Here is a 6,278-nt window from a genome sequence, read left to right on the forward strand (position 1 = left end):
ACAAAATTGAAATCATGACTTTAAAAGGTAAAAACCTGACATATTTGAAATCATTACTATTTATGGTCAAAATATGAGAACAAGTTCAATATCATGACGTTAAAAAGGTCAAAACAAGAGATCAAATTCAAAAAAATATTTTAAAGATCGAAATATAAAAGTTAAAACTATGGCTTGAAAAGATCAAAATATTAAATAAAATGTCACAATCACAAGTTAAAGTCGTAATTGTGTGATGCAAAATTTAAAATATGAAATAAAAACACAAGTTTCCCACATTCCTGACTTTTTAATCTTAGTAATTTTTCTCTTTACTTCTGAAAAATGTTATGACTTAATATTTCTAATCATCAAGGCAAGGCTGACATTTTTATAATGGAGGAAATCTGCAGACCCCATACTGATGGCCCAGATATAATAAAAATAGGACATGATCTTGCAGGCCGGGTATAACTGTGCCACGGGCCGCATTTGGCCCCTGGGCCAGGGGTTTGATATCCCTGCTATAGACTGATCCTGTCTTGCCATTTGTAGCATCCACCATTTTTGTGAACCAAATAGAGTGCAAAGGCTTATGGGACCTGTAGTTTCCATTCCGCTGCTCTAAAAAAACGATGTTTGCCCTGAACACCTATCATTAGAGAAGCCAAACGTCCATATGAACAGCACAAACAAGGAGAAACTGTGCAAATGTGCAGGTTTACTCTGACAGTCTGTAGGGAGAGGGCCGGTTTACTGCCCACAGACTGTATAATTGTGTTGTTATTTGACATGAATTAACATGTGAATTTAATCAATCATCACACTGTGAGATGGATAGTTAAATTAACCAGGGTTGCAGTGTTTTAAACCTCATGATAACAGAAAGTATTAAATGTTGTTGACCTCACTACAGAGGACTAGTGTGACCTGTTTTCAGCACTATAGTTCCCATCATGTCCATGTCTACAGTAAGAGACATTTTTAAGACACATGCGTGTCCAACAACACTCAGTTTCTACCCCGTGTCACCTTTCCCCTCCTCCTCTCCCCGTCCATTCATCTCCACATCTCAGCCACCTCTGTAATGAGCCATAAAACTCGTACAGTAAAGGGACCACAGACGCTCACACAAAAGGACCTACATGGTCATTTCTAACATGCCCCCCAGCCCCCCGCCCATTCAGAGGGCTGTAATGAAGCCTACAAGGCCTGGTGAGGCCCCTTGGTGCCCCGAGGCCATAACTGCACCCCACAGCTCCCACTATAATCTCCATCTTTTCCTGACTGGATACAAGAGGATCTATGAAAGCGGAGAAGGTGGTTAAGGAGGCGGGGACATCTGAGGGGTCCAGAGGGCGGAGCTAACAGGCTGGAAGGTGATTTTCTTGGCACAACCAAGGGTCTTGGGCCCCTTGATTCCCACCGGCCCTCGCTCCAGTTCCTGTGTGGTCCTGGATATGATTAGTGCCAAACCTTCATCATACACAACAGACGCACACGCATGGTACAGCTGCCCACATGTGACTGTAACACAGGCATGCATTTACTCTCATTTCACCGTACATGTGCTTTACACATGCAGGACGCCTGAAAGGAGCACACGCTCCTCTCTGTTCAGATTCACTGGTTATCTGAGCGGTGCCAGAGTAGATCAAGATGACAGTTTACAGTTATTCCACTCAAAAACGATACGAGATGATGCGAAACAGAACCAAACGGTAAAGAAAGAAGACGTGGAAAGATGCAGGGGGAGCCAAGACTGGACGCAAAGTTTGACATTCCCACTGAAAACTCAGCCCTGAGGAATCAAATAAAACGGTTACTCAATCATTTCATATTTTCCATGCGTTCTCCTAATTTTCTCTGCATCATGTTCCCACACAAAGACAGAGTACACCCAGCTTCAGTCCTAAGGCAACAGACACAACACTGTACGCGCATGAGAGAGTTGTTTTCCTGCCGAGCGTATGAGTTCATCCGGAGTTTGCCGCCAGTGCGTATCTGCCTAAAGAACTTGAGGGAAATTGTGTCCATGTGGCGGTGAGCGCATCACATGTCCAAGTTGTTTGTCTGCATGTGAATGATTAAAAAAAGGGAAGAATAAAAGAGCTTAGAAATGTGTTTTATGTCCGATGTCAGAATGAATTTGCTGCTACCTAAACATGTCTTTGTCTGGCAGTGAGATAGGGATAATGGTGTGAGGGTGACGGAGAAAAAGGAGCAGTATCTTCTCATTTATGCTCAGACAGGCTCCACCTGTCCTGCTAACGCCTAAGGTAGCGCTACAACAAAGGCGCTGATGATTTATGGTCTGAAATCTCAGAGTTTACTTCCCTTTAACTCTACACACTGCTTTCTAATACATTGATAGATTAATCTGAAGCCTTAAAGGGCCATTCTGTGATTTCTTGAGCATGGGATCTATTTGAACATACTTTGGTGTCTACCATAAAAGCCGGAATACAGAAACCTTTCCTGTGACACGAGCAGTGACACTACAATAGGCAACTAGATTCTGTTGTACTGTCTCAAAAGTCTGCAAGCACAAAGCAATGACCCCCACACCTCATTTCCATTCTTTTGTTGTTGCTTTTAAGTCTGTCATCAGAAACATCCACCTTGCAAAGCTTCAATCTTAGAATGGATGGGCCAATCAGTGTCATTTGAAGGGAATGGGGCAGTAGCTACAGGCGGGGTTAAGTTGTACTGCAAGCTGCTAAACAATGGTGGCCAGTGAGGCCTGGATGAAGCGGCAGTTTTATCAGAACTAGGAATACACCAGAAGTTTATCAAGCAGAAAAAATTTGTCTGCTCTTCTTCTGTCTAGCTTTAGTAAGAGTTTAATCTACGTACTGGCTCTGCTGATAGTGAACAAAGATAACAGCATACCAATTATGTCATGTTTTATTGCTCTGATTGGTTTGTAATTAAAGTGACAGTCAGGACATTTGTCCAGTCATCCATAGACATTTTTTAAGGATGTGTCTTTCCCAAACAGTTTATATGCACAGCAAAATCATCTGTGTTAATTCAACTCCCACACAGTTAAATTTAACACTGATTTATATCTTTCTAAGAGGTCCTGTGTTAAATTTTCACTTTGGAAAGTGTTCATATTCCAACTCTTTTCAGATGTTACTTTTAAACACTCAGTGTTGCCTCTGTAACACATTAAAGTGTGGTTTTAACACAATACTGTGTTATTTCCTTCACTTTGAGTGTAAATATGAAGTATTATAGTTTTTATTATTGATGCAGTGTAATGCATTGTTCATACTTAACAAAGTTTGCCACCTCAAATTCAACACTTGCGACAAAGTCAGGTGTCTTATGGAGAAGAAATATCTTCTATTAGTTGTTTTGTTGTTGCTCTTGTCCCTCTTGTCCCTCTCCTCTTCCTGCTTTTCCCCAGCCCCTAACCTTCCCTTTAGCCCTTCCTAACCTCAGTGTAGCTTTGGCAAGATGAGTCCGGTCTGCTTGATAGTCCTGCCCTATAGAAAGGGAAGGTTTATGTCACCACTGTAATGGGGCTAAATCCTACCAGTGCTGTGCTCATGGTGATTAATGCTAGTCTTTATTATAATAAGGTATAATCTAGGTATGATATTAATGATTAACCCTGGTCTATTATAATAAGCCACAACAGAGAGTACAGTCTAGGCCTGCCATCTTTGTTAAGTGTCTTACGATAACTTTAGTTCAGTATTGGCACAAAACAAAAGAAAAGAAGAAAAATGCACTCTATAAACTGAAAATCAGAACATCACCTTTTACTATTGATCATTCCCTGCTACAGGCAGGACTTGACTAACTCAGTGGATAACTTCACTCATGGTGCAAAAGTGTGTAACATCAACAACAACTATAATCCATCGGAAATATGAGCAAAAGAATCCCCACAGCTATCACTGTTCAACAGACAACATCTAAACAAATACATCTGAATATCTCTGAAACTCTTCAGAGTTCCCAGCCCAAGGGCATGTTGGGAAACTCAAGCCCCAGGTCTGAAATCATAGTAGGCTGAGATAGATCAACTGACTCTCTACAGAGCTGGACTAACACTGAATGCATTAACATTATCAAATAACTCAAAAACTGAACACTTGGGTTAAAATTACACTCTAAAATGTTTGACACTGATATTTCAACATTTTAGTGTTTTACTGTGTGGGTGGTGTCCAAGATCTATATGAAATACATCCCATGCAATGGATTTGTTACAGGGTATATCTGGAATCTCTCCTGTTTCTCCACTTTCAAAATTTAAAAAAGTGCAAACTCACATACTGTTTAGGGAGACTAAATATTAGCATGTGCAAGAGACATCCACTGGAACACCCAATAAATGTATCAATTTAAATGTGCAACTTCTTGACAAGCTGAGTGATGTTATTTAAGCAACTTTATAAAACGATCTGTTGGATGATCAGGGTGCAGAATCAAAAAAGAAAATCAAACAGAAAGAGGAAGGAGTAGGATGGATGGTAGTATAGCATACTGTGTTCAACAGTAGTTTGAAGTGGCTCCCAAGATAGCCTAAAGGCTACTGACCACATGCAAAGGTGCTGGGCCCTTCTCTTCTGCAGTGTTTTTCTTTATTTTCTCATTAGTAGCACCTCCAGCTGTGTCCTGCTGACAATAGTGGATGACAAAAATGCACAAATTAGCATTTTCTTTAGACAAATTTCTAAAAATAGTTTAATTCTTGTGATGAATTTGGATGGAAACACAACTTCTGACAAGCACAGATTTGTACCAAAAGTTTCTGCCAACACTAAGAGTCTGTCTTTTGACTCAAAATATTTTTGAAAATGACCCCAATACACTGAAGCCTTTAAGTAGAGAACATGACGCTCTTTGAACCAGATCTGGCTGTTACTTTGCCCCTCAGGATGCCACCAAATTGACCTGACAAAAGCAGTGATTCAACCCCATACAGCTCAAACGATTCTGGTCTACCACTGACTAAACTTTAAAATACTAGGGGGGTACTTGTTATGACAAAAATAAAGATATCAAACTGAGCTGGCAATTTAAAACCCCCTGGGTCACAAACAATTACAAAAAGGAACAAATAAAGCTTGAGCTCTGTGTGGTAAAATTACAGGTTTTGTCAATGTAGTCCCCGGCAGATTTGATGACAATTTTTTTACAGCAGTTTCTGGGTAGCAGTTTCTTTAACCAAAAATGTCCAACTCAAAATGAATCGTTTGAGTAATGCTGTCAGATACTAAAAAGGAAAAATCTAAGCATGTTTGGCAAAAACAAGCTCTTCAAGTGGAGGTACTTTGATTGAGTACATTTCCCTGCAGGGATTACGTTGCAGCCATTATAGCCTGTTTTGTGGGCTGTGGGCTTAAGCATTTTACTGGAGCTACTCCAAAAGTTCTTGTACCCTGTGCCCACTGAAATTCCAAAAAAACAGGACCTTACTTTAAAGCAGCGGATTAACCCTTTAAGAAGCATTCTACACAGAGCAGACATGAGAAGTAGGCAACCCAAGATTCACGTGCACTTATTTCACTTGATGGTCTACTAAACATGACAGCATTTTAACACAATTAATCCTACATGTTACACACATTATTTCCTAATCAAGCGTGCAGCGTCCCGCCTCCTGTGACGAAGTGAACTTCATGTGGCAAAAGGCCGAGAAGGCTGCGTCTTTAGAAGACGGAGGAGGGGCCGGGCAAGCTGTCAGCGGCCCGTCAGAGCCACCTCCGCTTTGTGTTTCTGCCTTGGTGAGCTGGAATCCGGGTAATGATGGGGTAGACTCTATAAAATAAGTGTTGAGGCGATACAGCAGGCTATCTGTGGTGGATACAGTATGTGTGATCACTCTGCAACTGTATTAGAGCCACACCAAGAATTTATACGTCTTACTTTATCCTGTATTTAGACTGATGTCATGTTGGATTGTTGGGCTGCGGATTTAATCCTTCTGCTTTTGTTAAAGATGCCCTGCAGACATGTGTCTTCCACATAAGATGAAAAGTCCATTTCCTAGCGTATGCACGCTCTGATTTAAGGTGAACACGGCGACATTTTCCTGCAGCAGATGAATGTGGAGGCAGCACTCCGCTTCAGGTGACACATACATCATCCTGCACTGTGAAGGTCAAACACCCAAGTCAAGCAACAATAAGAAAAGCACAATTCAGAGCGGAGCGGAGACGTTTGTGAGGCTTTTCAGCTCTCACATGAATATGTCTTTAACTGCCCTTGGATTTAGACAAACGCCCGAGTCTGTCCAGGTGTCAGTCCAGCTTTTTACATCAAATCACACAACACTC

This window comes from Cheilinus undulatus, linkage group 20, assembly GCF_018320785.1.
Source record: "Cheilinus undulatus linkage group 20, ASM1832078v1, whole genome shotgun sequence".
NCBI classification, from domain to species: Eukaryota; Metazoa; Chordata; class Actinopteri; order Labriformes; family Labridae; genus Cheilinus; species Cheilinus undulatus.